Here is a 16,754-nt window from a genome sequence, read left to right on the forward strand (position 1 = left end):
CAGGATACTCTGCTCACACCACCGATGACCAGTTTGCAGATGATAGTCAGAGCTGACTGTGCAGTTTCTGCATGGAGCCCCTCCATCTGCCTGTACATCCTGAAACGCCCTCTTAAAAGCACTTGCCCACTGATTGACAGAGAGGAGTCAACTTACAGGCACGAATCTGCCCTCCTCTTGGGTTGCTGGCCTCTGTAATAAAGCAAACTTTCCTTTCCACCAACTTTGCCTCTCGAATATTGGCTGTTGAGTGGCAAACGGCTGGATCCCACCTTCTGTAACATTAGTACTTAGGATAGAGATTATTTACATTTTAATTGCAGAATTGATGCTCTTTACTCTCTTTGAAATATTGAAGGGTCTTACTATTGTTATCTTCAAGGTGAAAATAGGTAAACAAGGCAGGATTCAGACAGTAGCTCAGTCCTAATGACACAGTTAAAGCATCTCAGCCAGGTTTCCTGACCCTGCGGAGAGTAGGCTGCAGGGGCAGCTCCTGACCCTCCGTGTGGTACAGGGTAATGGCCCCTAAAGATGCTCATGTCCTACTTCTTGTGACTTGTTAATATGTTACCTCAGGGCAAAAAGGAGTTTGCAGATGTGTTAAGGTTCCTGAGATGGGGACCCTTTCCTGGGTTATCTGTGTGTATGCTAAGTTGCTTCAGTTGTGTGACTGGACTTTGCGACCTCATGTACTGTAGTCCCCAGGCTCCTCTGTCCATGGTATTCTCCAGGCAAGAATACTGGTGTGGGTTGCTATGCCCTCCTCCAGGGGATCTTCATGACCCAGGAATTGAACCTGAGTATCTTGCATCTCCTGCATTGGCAAGTGGATTCTTTACCACTGGCACCACCTGGGAAGCTGGGTTATCTGAGTTGGGTCCAATCTAATCACGATGATACTTACAAGAAGGAGGCAGGAGGATCAGAGATCCAGAGAGATGTGCTAGTGGAAGCAGAGACCCACGTCAGAGATGGGAGAGAGCCTGGATGATGCTATGCTGTTGTCTTTAAGGATGGAGGAAAGGCCCATGAGGTAAGAAACGCAGGAGACTTCTAGAAGCTGGAAAAGGCAACGTCTGCCTTTGAGACTTCGGAAGGAATCAGACCTAGATTTTAACCATATTTACAGGGTTCCTAAGCGTTTGTTTTACAGAATTACTTGTTTGCTTCAGCTGTCTGCTTCTCATCTCTGCTCTTAGAGAAGATGGGGACTGGTCTGGAGGCAAAACACTCGTCATTTTGTACCCCGGTGTCTATTCTCTGAGTGTGAAATATTCCCTTCCTTTGTCAACATCCCTGAGGAGTTATTGTTTTCTTTTATAATAAAAACAAACCTTACCTTTGTCCCTAAAAATACCACTTAATTTCAGGACTTCTGACCTCCAAAACTGTAAATATTGTGTGTTATTTCAAACAACTAGGATTGTAGTTGTGACAATAGCAATAAGGAGCTAGCGTCCTGGGTAATCCAGGGGAAAAGTGTACAAAGGACCTTCCCGTGCTCACTGCATCAGCGCCTCATTCATGAGGGCTCACTGTCACCCCATTTAGACACACAAGAAATGTCCTTTCCTCCATCCATCTTCAGGGTTGATTATATCTCCCTACACTTTCAATTTTTCATCCCAAACCAGATACTCTTGAAATGCAGTTAGTATTCATCAGGGCCATGCTCCATTTTTGGCAGAAGTATGACTAGATAGAAATGAAATTTGAGGATAGTTTTAAGCTTCTAACAGACTGTATCCTAGGAGTCACATGTGAGTCTGATTGGGTAGATGTCTGGCCCTGTCTTCCAGGCCCTGTCTTTCCCTGTCTGTGAAAATGGGAAGCAGTCTTTTAAAAAATATTTGTTTATTTATTTGGCTGAGTTGGGTCTTAGTTGTAGCATGCAGAATTTTATTGAGTCACGGGGGCTCTTTCGCTCTGGTGCTGACGTTCAGTAGGTGAGGCATGTGGGCTTAGTTGCCTTGAGACACGTGGCATCTTAATTTCCTCACCAGGGATTGAACCCATGTCCCCTGCACTGGCAGGTGGATTCTTAACTGCTGGACCACTTCCGAAGTCCCGAGAAGTAAACTTTGAAGAGGACATAGACCATTATCATGAAGCCACTCATTCCTCCAAAGCAAGAGGACACTACTTTTCAAGTTGTAGAAGGTGCTTTCTTGAGACTTCAGGGGATTATAGAGATCATCAGAAATAAGAAAAAGCCATCTTTTTTGGACCCGCATATCCATGTAGATGTGAGTCATGGAGACAACTGCGACTTGGAGAGTCAGAGTCGTGGAGACAACTATGAAAAAAAAAGGTTTTTCTTTTTTCTTCACCATCTGATTCATCAATTTCCCCTAGGACTTTGATGATGTAAAATGTGTAGTAAGAGAAGGGTGAGCTTCTCCAGTGACTCAACTGTAAGACTCCACCTGCAATGTAGGAAACACAGCAAGTGCAGGTTAGATCCCTGGGTCAGGAAGATCCCCTGGAGGAGGGCATGGTAACCCACTCTGGTATTCTTGCTTAGGAAAAACCGGGACAGAGGCGTCTAGTAGACTACAGTCCATGAGGTCACCAAGAGTCGAACACAACTAAATGACTGAGCACTCATGCAAGAGAAGGGTTTTTAAACTGGTGTACAAACAAGGATGCTTACATGCAGAGAGATCACAGAGCCCCTCAACTGTTGTTGTTTTCTGTTTGTGTGTTGTTTCTACTCTACAGCCTTCCTACTATCTGATATTTGCAGTTGGATGAAAGGCAGGTTAGAATGTGCTGGGCTTGCCCATCACCACCTCCCTTCCCACCCAACTGGCAGACGTCACTCATAGATCACAGTGCCACCCTTCTCTGCTCATCATTCTCAACCTAGTCCCTAACCATCAAGGCTAGATGGGAACTCCCGAGGAATTATAGTTATTGGCCAGTTCTGGATAACACAGCGTGTCTATTCAAAGCACTTATTTATGCAAAATATTGTCAAGAATATTTCATCAGTGGATGTTTGCCCTCCACCGCCCTCAATGTAGTAGTACTTCCAGGTCAGCTTCAATCCTTACTGAGGGACTAGAGAAACAACCTGCAACAGGGAAAGTGGAATGGACAGGATTTGTCCGTGGATGCTTCCTAGCTGAGGATGCCAGGTGAAATTCATAAGAAGCCCCAACAGCATGGGGGTGAGAAATAAAGGGAGGAGAAGGGGAGGCAGGAAGGTGCTAATGCCAGCCCACCTCTAGTGTGGGGAAAGGCAGGAAAAGGGGTCTCCTTGGGGGTCTCCTGGAGGATCTCCTACCCATCTCCTGATCACATCCATTATTCTCTCCAGTTCATGGGTCTGTCTGTGACACTGTTCTGAGGGACTGCTTATCACTTCAGTTGCCTTGGAAACCTCTAGCTTCATCTAGAGATATCATTAGGGTGTTAGTGAGCTCCACCGTACAACTGCGATCTATCGGTTGTGAAGGTTAGGGGACCAGTGCTGAGAGTCTCCACTGAGGTCGTGATTTTTCATGAAGGCATGCCTGCCTCATTCTAGGTTGGAAAGCACTGGGATTTCGGCTGAAGGGCAAAGAGTGTATTTAACTGCATCTCATGTAGAGAAAAACCTGACCATAGGTTTCTAGAATGTGAATATCACAATACAGTCTGAAAGGCACCTCCCTGTGGCCCCCCTCCAGCTCCCAGAGAACACAAGGCTGCCAGGTAACTGGTAATTAGACCTGGTGAAAGTGGAAAGTAAATGATTTACCTAAGGACGCAGTCTTCCCCCCGGGCACATGCATGCATGCTGCACCAACTATCATGTTTTTCTCTCACTCATTATTTGATATTTAAAGTCAAAGCAGAATTTACAGCTGGATCATTCATAGTTTTACTGCAGTGTACAGTAATACTTATTAATTCATTTCTTACATTGACAAACTAAATATCAAACTAGAAACCTTCAATTCTGCTATTAAAAGAAATTTACAGAATACTCCTAAGATGAGTGCAGATACCAACAATTCAGGGACATCCATGTTCCAAATTTAAGTGAAAAAGCAGTTGAAAAAGTTCTGCAATATGATGCTATTCTTAGTGATTTCTGTGTGTATGTAAAAGGGATTCCCCGATGGCTCAGTGGTAAAGAATCTCCCTGCAATTCAGGAGCCACAGGAACCACAGGTTTGATCCCTGGGATGGGAAGATCCACTGGAAAAGAGCATGGCAACCCACTCCAGCATTCTTGCCTTGAGAATTTCATGGCCAGAGGAGCCTGGTGGGCTACAGTTCCAGGGGGTCACAAAGAGTTGGACATAACTGAAGTGACTGAGCATGCACACACGTGTGTGTATAAAAGCTGAGAATTACATAAACTAGAGGGGCTGAGAACAGGAGAGGTAATGAGTGTGTTTTACTTTGTCTTTATTTTTCTGATTTTTTTCACTTAAAAAGCATTGCTTTTATAAAAAGGAAAAATTTAAACTCTAATTTTCAAAAAACTTAGTGGCTCTAATGAGCCATTTTACAATAACAAGCCTGTAAACTATAACAATAGGTAAGAGAAAAGAGATGAGACATCTTTTGGGCTTCCCTTTATTACACTGATAGTCACTGCCATAAGCAGAAGAGAAACGTGTTCCTGACAAATTCGAAAAGGCTGCGTCCTTAACTCCGTTCTTAGACACCAGCTGGGTCACCGTCATCATCACCATCATCACCATCTGACCTCCAGCCACCATGATTAATTCTCTTAATAACAGCACTCACCAAGCATCAGCCCTCCAACTAAAATCTCACGTAGTAAATCTCATCATTTGGAGAAAGCAATTTTTTTTTCCTTCTTTACCAAAAGCTGGTAAAGATCCTATTGTTTGGCCCAGACCTGCTGTACCCCCAAATAGACGAGAAACAGTTCTATAGTCTCCTTATTTCTCCCGCCATGAACTGTTGGTACAAAGAGGAGAAGATATGAAAATAAGAACTGTGGCTCCACATAAATGATCATGCTCTGACAGTGAGGTAGAGAGAGACAGCCTCAGCCCTGTGACTAGAAAAGAGACTCAGACACTATAGGGAAGAGAAATAACATGTAGGGATTCTAGGAAAGTTGAGTGTATTTTGGAAATCAGCTGAGCATTTTGCTTGAGTGTAATGTACAATATTTGCACCCCGCCTTGTGGGCATTTAGGAGGCTGAAGTCTTTCCTGGGGAGCTTGTGTGATGCTTGTCTGTGTGTGTGTGTGTGTGTGTGTGTGTGTAAGTGAGATTCTATTTTAAATGTTTCCAAACTCATTATAAGAACATACATGCAGTCACACACCCATAGGTGGCTTCCTTTAAGAAAGCTGAGTCAAGGAATGACTCAGTGTGGTTTGGCTCCTGGGCACCGGGACTGTGAGGCACTCACAGAGAGGTAAGCAAATGTCCTCCCTGGGCATAGCCCTGCATGCTGCTGACCTTGGAGAATGGTCAGGATGCCAGCCACAGCCCCAGAGCTTCGGAAATGAGCACTGAGATGCCAAGCAGGTTGCTGGCAGAGGTGGCTGAGTGGAGAGAAGAGGTGTTATAGGCAAGCATTGGGGGGAATGCAGGGAGCAGCCCCCCTCAGAATCAGAGGTGCTGCCATGGCAGAAATGCTTTGGAAGGGGGGGTGGGTAGGAAATTTCAGAACAAGAGGAGAAAAACGCCCAGGGGATACACACCCAACAGAGAGGAGAGCTGCCTTTCCTGCAGGGCAACTGGCTGTACTTCTGTGTTTGTTCTTTGTGCAATGAACATGCATATTTTGCTAATTAAATGTAAAAAAAAAAAAAAACATGCAGTAGAATTATGTGCACCTATCTTCATTTCTTTTCTCAAACCTGCTCTGTTGCTCTTTCCATTTATGTCAAGGTCCCTGCTACATGTTTAAGTCACCTGCTTCCCTTTCCCTCACTCCCAATGTCTAGACCTCATCCAAGTCCCCTGGGTGCCACCTTGACAGCCCCTCACACCTCTTCCTTCCTCACCTGCCTGATGTCAATGGCCACTCAGCTTCCTCCACCTCTTCCTAAGTCCAGCCAACTTTATCCGCCGCGTTAGACTCATCTAGGGAAACCCAGCTCTGACCAATTACTCCCTGCAGGCACTGTATCTCCTCTGTCAGACTGTCAAGCTCCTCTGGGGCAAGACCTGTGTCCAAGTCGTCTTTGTACCTCTCATAGCACCGATCAATAAATATGTCTTAAAAGAATATCAACAGTGACAACAGTGTAATGCATGCATGTCAGGGCGGCACAGGCCACCTCCCCCCAGTCTTTACCTCCTCTTCTCAACATCCTTATCCCTTGCTCACTCCATGCTGCTGCCTGTGCCCAGATGCCAGGGAGACACAAGGGAGTGTTACTCCAGGTTCTGAGCCCTCCCGGCTTTGTGGAGCACTAACCAGGCTGGACCCAGCCTTTCCTGTTGGAGGAAGGGGAGATACCTGCATCACTGGAGGAGATAATCCTTTCTCCCCAGGGTCCAAGTGTCCCTTGGTTCTCATCAGGTTTTTGACCCCTCATCTTCCCCCACACTCTTACCATCGTCATGTCCTGTTGCGGGAGGTTGAACAAGCCGAGACAGGTCCCCTCTAGGAGATCTGGATGGAGAAATTTAGAGAGGCCCGTTTTCACTCCCTTTAAAAAATAGACACTACAGGCATGATGCTTTGTGCTATAGGCATTTATAGCTGTTTAATCAAAGCAAAAACCAGTCTCAGATATCAAGAAAGAGCACTTAATAAGGCAGACAAATAAAATACGGAGGCAGGCAAATTCAGGGACCTCTACCCACTTCCAATATCCAACTGCAGGAACACAACTGTACCCATCAGCAAAGACACCTGGATCATCATCTCCACTGGTTTCCATTCTGAATGTGACATTCTCCCAAAAGAAAGCCAAGCCAGCATGAATAAAGACAGCACAGCATCAGTGACACTCTAAGGCTAAAGCCAAATATAGGGGTTGAGTGCTTCCTTGGGTCCATGTCTCCCTGCTATGTTTGGGGACAGTTCTGTACTGTGCATACTAAGCCATCACCACACAGGTGCGCAGGGAATGCAGCATTCAGAAGTACAGCCACAGGCAAGAAAGGCCGCATGGGTAGAAAACAGTTAAAATGAAAAGGAAGCAGACAAGCCAGACTGATACCTGAAGAGAGTCACCTTGGACATGATCTGAGGGTGGCAGGGCAGGACAGGTGCCAAACAGAAGCCTGTTCATTATTTCCCAACTAGAACTGAAGCTCTTAGGAAGTGGGGAAGTTCTGGACATATATCCTTGTTACTGGTATGCCACGGAAGCATCCAAGAAAATGCAGTGGTCAGAATACACTGAGCTCCTTACTCGGGAATATTGAGGAGGAAAGCCAAGGAATAGATTAATTTTAAATCCAGGTTTTAACACTTTCCAGACTGCTAAAAACTTTTGTTTTTTCAATGTCAGGGCTAATAATACATGCGTTTTGTTCTGTAACCACTATTGCGATTAGTCTCCAGTTCTAAAAGGTAACAATCAATAATCTCTCTCTAGTTTTGTTGCAGAGCTTCCATCTTGGTAAAATCTATTCTTCCTGGACCCTAAGTCTTCCTTTTCTGGTTTATTTCCTTCTTTTGCTGGGACATATCCTCGAATAGCCTTGTCACAATGGTTGTCTTGGAAATAAAATTTCTAGGTTCTTTCATAATCTGCCTTCATACTTAGTTGGTAATTTTATTGCACATAGAATTCTAGGCTGTAATCACTTATCTCAGAACTTAGAAGACATTCCTCTTTGTCTCGTGACATTAAGCTTATAAGAATTCCACAGGGAGACTGACTTGATCCTTTGTATAAGTGAACAGTTGCTACTCTCTGGAGGATTTCAGAATCTTCTATTAATTGGCATATTTTGATCCTTCATAAAAATGTGTTTTAATGTCATTTTTCTCTGGCTTTATGGTAGGATCAGAGGATCATTTCAGTACAAGGACCTACCTTCTTCAGCTCTAGGAAATTATCTTCTAATATTCCTTCAAAACCTGATTCCCCTGTGCTTTCTTTAGTTTTTCACATCTGTTGGTCTTTTAATTTGTCTTTGTTGGTCTCTTGTCACTTAGGTGCTTGTACACATTTCTTTGTTTTTAATTTTAATTTTTAACACCTTAAACATGTTGTACTGGGGTATGGCCAATTAACAAGATTGTGATATTTTCAGGTGAATAGCAAAGGGGCTCAGCCATATATATACTTGTATCCATTCTCCCCCAAGCCCCCTTCCCATCCAGGTTACCCCATAACATTGAGCAGAGTTCCCTGTGCTATACATTAGGTCCTTGTTGGTTATCCATTTTAAATATAGTGGTGTGTACATGTCCATGCCACAGTCCCTAAGCATCCCTTCTCCTTGGCAACCATAAGTTCATTTTCTCCTGTCACTTAGGTGCTTGCACACATTTCTGTATCTCTGTTTCATTCTGGTTTTGTTCCACTGTATAAACTTTATAATCTCTCTTGTAAGAGAGTTCCTTGATTTCATTGTTAAACCTTCTGTTGAATTTTGCAGTTTGAAGACTTTTTTTCTGCTCAACGAGGGACCATTCTTGTTCTCTAGACATCTTTTTATAATCCTGTTTATGTATTATGGATTTCATACTATCTCAAATCTCTTTGAGGACAGCCATTAGGATTTTTCAAAGTACACTTTTATTTCTTGAATTATTTGCTTTCTTTTGGGTCATTTTCTTTTGCTTGCTTCTCTTTGCCTTTCTTAGTTAATCCTCTCAAATGCCCGTGAGCCCCTGTTGTCCACTCATATTTTAAAACACTGCAATGGCAGAGCCCTGATCTCTGGGTCTGTAAATGAGGCCCCTCCTCTGGAAGGTTCCCGCTCCAGCTTGAGTAGGATGTAAACAAGCCAGACCGGGATGCATTGCTTTCGGGCAGTCCTCACTGGCAGCTCTGCTTTTTCTCAGACAATTTGCTCGATTGCTTTAGGGAAGAATCCTTTGCTTTTTTGCCTGAGGGGTAAACATCTGCCTATTGGCTGTTCTGTCCTCAAAGTGTAGGAAGGGGCTTGCCTGGGCGCAAGTGCTGATTGATCCTTCCACGTCTCTCTCCCACCCTCAAAAGTGTCTGGGAGAATAGCATTGAAACATGTATATTATCGTATGTGAAACAGAACACCATTCCATGTTCGATGCATGAGACAAGGGCTCAGGGCCGGGGCAATGGGATGACCCAGAGGGATGGGATGGGGAGGGAGGTGGGTGGGGGGTCCAGGAAGGGGAACACATGTAAACCCATGGCTGATTCATGTCAATGTATGGCAAAAACTATTACAATATTGTAAAGTAATTAGCCCCCAACTAAAATAAATAAATTTATTAAAAAAAAAAAAAAAAGTGTCTCGAAGTTCAAAACCTCCATGGATCCCACTAGGCTTGTGAACAGATGGGCCTTTGGGGTCTATCCCAGATACAGTCCCCATTGGACCTTCTTTCCCTGACTTCTCCATCACTATGACTTCACCTGCCTTTGTCTTTGGAAAACGTATGGAAAGCTGTCCCTCAATGACGGTTTCCCTCCCATCCTCTTTATGGTTATAAGCTAAATCATTTATCATTCCCCAACTCTCATTTTAATAGGATTTTGAGAAGAGAAAAGAAACACAGGTGCTCAGCCTCTCATTCTGGAGTGGAAGCCACTTTATGAAGTCACTAACTCCCCCAAAATGAATGTGATTTATTTAATTATTCAAAAACTCAAATACAATCAGAAGTTTCCACTCAGTAACATTTTCTTGGGTTACCACTTGGGTCAAGTATGGTGTTGGACTATGGGGGAGGGTGGGTGGCAGGTAGCTTACAAAAGAGTAAGACGGGGGATTTGGTCCTTGTTCAAGGGAATTTACCTTCTGCTGCTAGTGAGAGAGTCATCAATATGCTCTAACCATATATTTGACTGTATGCTGCTTTTAGGAAATGACTAAATATACCTGAATGCACCTAGGTATGATTTCTAATATAATATTCTAAATTGGCTGCAAATGTGAGTTGCAGGGGGAAAAAAAAAAAAGAATAGAAAAGGGCAGAGAAGGAAGAGAAGGTGGGATTCCAGAGGTAGAGACCTTGAATTACACTCTGGGTAAACATGGCTTTTACACTAGTCACAGGAAATCTGATGGAGGTGGTGTGTCTACCATTAGCTGTGATGTCAGCAGCCATGTGGTACTGGGATGTCCCTGGTAGTCCAGTGGTTAAGGCTTCACCTTCCAATGAAGGAGGTGTGGGTTCAATCCCTGGTCAGGGAGCTAAGATTCCACATGCTTTGCAGCCAAAAAGCAAAACATAAAATAGAAGTTATATTGTAACAAATTCAATAAAGACTCAAAAAAATTAAAAATATATATGCTTTAAAAAACTAGTTTTTAATAAAGAATATCATATCTAAAACCATACCTAGGTGCATCAGGATCTATGGAGTCATTTAAAAAAAATCAATATACAGTCCAATGTACTTTGTAATCCTCTTTTGTGAATAGTACAATTGTATTTATAGAGGTCAAAATCCAAAAAAAATGAACAATAATCTATAGTGTTATTTAGGGGCAGTAATGATTCAGTTCAGTTCGGTTGCTCAGTCATGTACGACTCTTTGCGACCCCACGAACCACAGCATGCCAGGCCTCCCTGTCCATCACCAACTCCCGGAGTTTACACAAATTCATGTCCATTGAGTCAGTGATGCCATCCAACCATCTCATCCTCTGTCGTCCCCTTCTCCTCCCACCCTCAATCTTTCCCAGGATCAGGGTCTTTTCCAACGAGTCAGCTCTTCGCATCAGGTGGCCAAAGTAATGTTTGGCAGTAATGATTGGGAGGGGGCAAAAATAAGGGCTTTGGGGTGGATGACATGCTTCACTTCTTGATCTGGGTGTTGTTTTCAAGAGTGGGTTTAGTTAGGGAAATTTCCTCCAGCCATATTCACAGGGTTTCTAATCTGCATTTCAACATGCATTTCTTTTAAAAAGAAGAAGAAATAAAAATAAAAGTGGGGCCAAATAGTTCAGGTAACCTTCCATTTAGAATTTATTCTAAGGGGAAAGTCTAGAGGACAGGTCGTGAGTTACTAAGAAACGGGCTGTTAACACTGTGTTGCTGGCACCTAGCAGGATGTCTGCCTCATGCTCAGTGCTCCATATGTGTTTGTAGGAAAAGAAAAGAGAGAGAGAGAGTGAGGGAAGAAAGAATGAGGGAGAGAATGGAGAGGGAGGGAGGAAGGGGGGAGAGACACCCTGATGTGTCAGTCACTGAGATGCAGATGTTTTTTGTTGTGTTTTGTTTTTTTGTTAGTCTTTCCTGGTGGTTCAGATAGTAAAGAGTCCGCCTGCAATATGGGAGACCGGGGTTCAATCCCTGGGTCTGGAAGATCCCCTGGAGAAGGGAATGGCTACCCACTCCAGGATTCTTGCCTGAAGAATCCCATAACCATCTGTGGGGCCATGTGCCCACATCCACTGATAGAATACATCCCTCCCTCCCCCAGAATATTCACTTCTTGAGGTTGGAGCTGTTTCTTTACACTTTGAACAGTTCTTGACCCATGTTGGTGGTTTAGTCACTAAGTCATGTCCGACTCTTGGCAACCCCATGGACTGTAAGCCCGCCAGGCTCCTCTGTCCATGGGATTTCCCAGGCAAGAATACTGGAGTGGGTTGTCATTTCCTTCTCCAGGGGATCTTTCTGACCCAGGGTCTGAACCCAGGTATCCTGCACTGCAGGCAGTCTTCTGCATTACAGGTGGATTCTTTACTGACTGAGCCACCACAGAAGCCCTACTTGACCTAGATGTGTGCATGCTATGTCACTTCAGTAGTGTCCAACTCTTTGCAACCCTATAGACTGTAGCCTGCCAGTCTCCTCTGGGATTCTTCAGGCAAGAATACTGGAGTGGATTGCCATGCCCTCCTCTAGGGGATCTTCCTGATGCAGGGATCGAATCTGTGTCTCTTTTGTCTCCTGTATTGGCAGGCGGGGTCTTTACCACTAGCACCACCATGACAGGTGTTTTGAAATCATCATTCACCCTCAAGAGCCAATTACAGTGGTTTGTGTGTGACTGGCCCCAAACCAACATGATTGACTGGAGGCTACAGGAAGTGATTTCCAAGAGATTGTAAACAGGGGAGACAAATATCAGTGGATGTTCTTAGAAATTAGCTGAAATCTCACTTAAAACATCAGCTCATCTACTGCCCTTGCCCCCTGCATCTGGGTGAACTCTCCCAGAATCCTCTTTAATATTTGTTCTGCCTTTTCCTCTTCCAACCCTCCCTGTAGCACAGGTTACTCTGCAGAAATGCAGTCTGAGGTGGGGACAATGAGCTGGGAAAGACTTATCATTTCAGTATAATGATGACTTTCCTCAATGCTTCCTAAAAGGAATACAAATTCCTTTCCTCCTGGGCTGGCCAAACCATAGCGACCTCTCCAGCCTGCCACAGCCTCTGCTCCAAAGAGCTGACCAGCCAGGAGCCCACCCTCCTGCCTGTTCACAGGGAAACCATGAAGGTTACTCAGAGAATGAGCAGCTGTAATGGTGTCCCTGAGGGGGTAGCATTCTTGGGCCTGTGGAGAATTTTGCAGCTTTTCTTTATGCATTTTTAATCAATTCTAAGCTACTTACAAATACGTGCAATTACTTTCTGCACTTGGCTTTGTAATAAGATTTAATGACTCTGCTTCAATCCTCTGGGTGAACATTGATAATCTGATTCTATGATTTAAAATTTAACTTTGGCAAAGAAGGCAGGTGTAAACTGAGATGAAGGCTTTTGAAGTTTTGTTGTTGTTGTTGTTGTTTTTTAAGGAAATCAGAAGTTGAAGTGATTTGAGCTTTCAAAATATCACCAGTACATGAGAATAGGACATCTCATGTATTTGCCACATAGCATCTGATTAAAATGCACTCAGATGCTCAGTCATGCCTGACTGTTTGTGACCCCATGGACTGTAGCCTGCTAAGGTCCACTGTCCATGTGATTCTCCAGGCAAGAGTACTGGAGTGGGTTGCCATTTCCTTCTCCAGGAATCTTCCTGTGTTATACAGCAACTTCTGATTAGCTATCTATTTTACATATGGTAGTGTATATGTTTGATTGCTACTCTCTCAATTTGCCCCCACTCCTTCCCCCAACTGTCTCCAAAATCTGTTCTCGATGTCTCTGTATCTATTCCTGCCCTGCAAATAGATTCATCAGTACCATTTTTACAGATTCCTTATATATGTGTTAATATATGGTATTTGTTTTTCTCTTTCTGACTTACTTCACTCTATATAATAGACTCTAAGTTCATCCACCTCACTAGAACTGACTGAAATGTGTTCCTTTTTATGAGCTTCACTTGTGACTCAGATGGTAAAGAATCCACCTGGAATGCAGGAGACCTGGGTTCCATCTTTGTGTTGGGAAGATCCCTTGGAGAAGAGAAAGTCTACCCACTCCAGTATTCTGACCAAGCAGTTCCTCTGCTTCCCATGGAGAATTCCATGTCCATGGAGTTGCAAAGAGTCAGACAGGACTGAGCAACTTTCACTTTCAACTTCATCCGCCTCACTAGAACTGACTGAAATGTGTTCCTTTTTATGGCTGAGTAATATTCCATTGTATGTATGTACCACAGCTTCTTTATCCATTCATCTGTTGATGGGCATCTAGGTTGCCTCCATGTCCTAGCTATTATAAATAGTGCTGCAGTGAACATTGGGGTGTATGAGTCTTTTTCAGTTAAAGTTTTCTCAGGGTATATGCCCAGGAGTGGGATTGCTGGTCATATGGTAAACAGAGAGGGCCAAACATACCCAAATAGGGTTACATTTGTAAGCATTTAGATACGGAATTCTGTCATTTTTGAGATTGTATTTCAGACTTTTTGTTAAAAATGAGGGCTACTCCATTTCTTCTAAGGGATTCTTGCCCACAGTAGTAGATATAATGGTCATCTGAATTAAATTTGTTCATTCCCGTCCATTTTAGTTCACTGATTCCTAAAATCTCGATGTTCACTCTTGCTATCTCCTGCTTGACCATGTCCAGTTTACCTTGATTCATGCACCTAGCATTTCAGGTTCCTATGCAATATTGTTCTTTCAAGCTGGGCTTCAACAGTACCTGAACCAAGAACTTCCAGATGTACGTGCTGAATTTAGAAAAGGCAAAGGAACCAGAGATCAAATTACCAATATCGGTTGGATCATAGAAAAAGCAGGGAATTTCAGAAAAACATCTACTTCTGCTTCATCGACTATGCTAAAGCCTTTGACTGGTGGATCATAACAAACAATGGAAAATGCTTCAGTAGATAGGAATCCCAGACCACCTTCCATGTATTCTGAGAAAGCAATATGCAGATCAAGAAGCAACAGTTAGAACTGGACATGGAGCAGTGAACTGTTTCAAAATTGGGAAAGGAGTACATCAAGGCTGTATATTGTCACCTTGCTTATCTAACTTATAAGCAGAGTACATCATGTGAAATGCCAGGCTGGATGAATCACAAGGTGAAATGAAGATTGCCAGGAGAAATATCAACAATCTCAGAGATGAAGAAGATACGACTCTACTCACAGAAACCAAAGAGAAACTAAAGAACATTTTGATGAAAGTGAAAGGAGAGAGTGACAAAGCTGGCTTAAAACTCAACATTCAAAAAACGAAGATCATGGCATCCAGTTCCATCACTTCATGACAAATAGATGGAGGGAAAGCAGAAGTAGTGACAGATTTTATTTTCTTGGGCTCCAAAATTACTGCAGATGGTGACTGAAGCCATGAAATTAAAAAGCACTTGCTCCTTGGAAGAAAAGCTATGACAAACCTAGAGAGTATATTAAAAAGCAGAGACATTTCTTTGCTAACAAAGGTCCATTTAGTCAAAGCTATGGATTTTCCAGCAGTCATTTACAGATGTGAGTTGGACCATAAAGAAGGCAGAACACTGAAAAATTGTTGCTTTCAAACATTGGTGATGGAGAAGACTCTTGAGAGTCCCTTGAACAGCAAGGAGATCAAACCAGACAACCCTAAAGAAAATCAACCTTGATTATTCATTGGAAGGACTGATGCTGAAGCTGAAGCTCCAATACTTTGGCCACCTGATGCAAAGAGCTGACTCATTAGAAAATGTCCTAATGCTGGGAAAGATTGAAGGCAGGAGGAGAAGGGAATGACAGAGGAGAAGATGGTTAGAAGGCATCACTGACTCAATGGACATGAGTTTGAGCAAAATCCAGGAGACAGTGAAAGACAGGGAAGCCTGGTGTGCTGCAGCCCATGGGGTTGCAAAGATTCAGACACAACTGAACAACAACAAAAGATATGGAATGTCCTCCTAGTATCCTTGACAAAGAACATCTCCCAACTCTCTGATCATCTGGAGGATGCCTGTTTCCACTATCATGATACATGCTGACCAAGTTGATCTGTAATGAACAATAATAAACATGGCTAATACCTTCTGATCATGTGCTCTGTGACAGCCATGGATGACAGTGCAAACATGCTTATGAAATCCAATGAGTGAGATGTTATGATCACTCCCCCACATCACAGAAGAAGAAATAGAGGCTCATGTAAGATGAAGAAACATTCTTCAGAGCACTGCAGCACCCACATTGATTGAGAAAGGCCCAAGGATACTCAGGATCCTGTGGATGTTGCTATAAACCCTTTGGCCTAACTCTGCAGACAGCGGAGTCCCCCCAACACAGGTCTGGTGCAGACAGACCGTCCTCCTGCTCTTCATGGAAAGCAGGTGTGCACAGAAGTCACCCAAGATATGAGGCTCACCCTGAGCCACCCCATCAAGTGGACTACATGTGGCCTAACTGGGAGGGGAGAACCCAGCAGAATGCCAGGGACTCACTGCTATCAACTGGTTGCTAGGCCATCAGGTAACCAATCTGGTACTCATGTTCTTTATGAATGAAGAATGATGACATAGATCTCTTCAAAGGCCCCTATCAGCTCCACCATACATGAGTTTATTTCACAGTCTTTTACTGAGAGTCAACTACATGATGGTAATTAAAGATAAATAAGGTTTTTCTATGCCTAAGAAGGCTAAGTTTCTATGTGCACTGGTAACCATGTGACCAAAGATTCAGGCCTAGATTTCCATTTCAGGGGTGCCCTGAAAGAAGGCAGGTTTCTAACTTCCCTGTTGTACAGCAGAGCACCCTATGGCCAGAGGCACCTTCCTCCTCTTCCCAGTAAGTGTTCCTACTCTGGCAGGAAAATGGGAGCTATGGTACTTTTCACTAATGGCCAGATAAGCCATGGAATCCAAAGCAAGTTAAATCGGCTTGGGGTTTGTGAGCCGTTGGGCATGTACAACCTCCCCAACTTTGTTCTTTGGTTCTACCCATTGAGTCCCTGTATGTGACTTTACAACCTACTTGTCACCATTGCCTTTTTTAAGAAGGACTCACAAAAAATTGCTTCTCTGATAGCTCAGCTGGTGAAGAATCCACCTGCAATGCAAGACACCCCAGTTTGATTCCTGTATCAGGAAGATTCTCTGGAGAAGGGATAGGCTACCCACTCCAGTATTCTTGGGCTTCCCTAGTAGCTCAGCTGGTTAAGAATCTGCCTGCAATGCAGGAGACCTGGGTTCAACCCCTGGGTTGGGAAGATCCCCTGGAGAAGGGAAAGGCTACCCACTCCTGTAACCTGGTCTGGAGAATTCCATGGACTGTATAGTCCATGGG

The 16,754-nt window shown here is 43.7% G+C and overlaps 1 long non-coding RNA gene across 1 annotated transcript; it reads right to left on the minus strand.

Annotated features, from left to right (window-relative positions):
• Window positions 1-1,881: 1,881 nt before the first annotated feature.
• Window positions 1,882-7,736, minus strand: LOC145539116 (uncharacterized). Its single transcript, XR_014077582.1, has 4 exons — window positions 7,158-7,736; window positions 6,546-6,604; window positions 6,284-6,426; window positions 1,882-2,429 (listed from the first exon to the last, which is right to left on the minus strand). It is a non-coding gene; the product is annotated as an uncharacterized LOC145539116 (long non-coding RNA).
• Between the last annotated feature and the right edge of the window lie 9,018 nt (window positions 7,737-16,754).

This window comes from Giraffa tippelskirchi, chromosome 2 (assembly GCF_054371585.1).
Source record: "Giraffa tippelskirchi isolate mGirTip1 chromosome 2, T2T-mGirTip1v1.2.pri, whole genome shotgun sequence".
Taxonomy (NCBI): domain Eukaryota; kingdom Metazoa; phylum Chordata; class Mammalia; order Artiodactyla; family Giraffidae; genus Giraffa; species Giraffa tippelskirchi.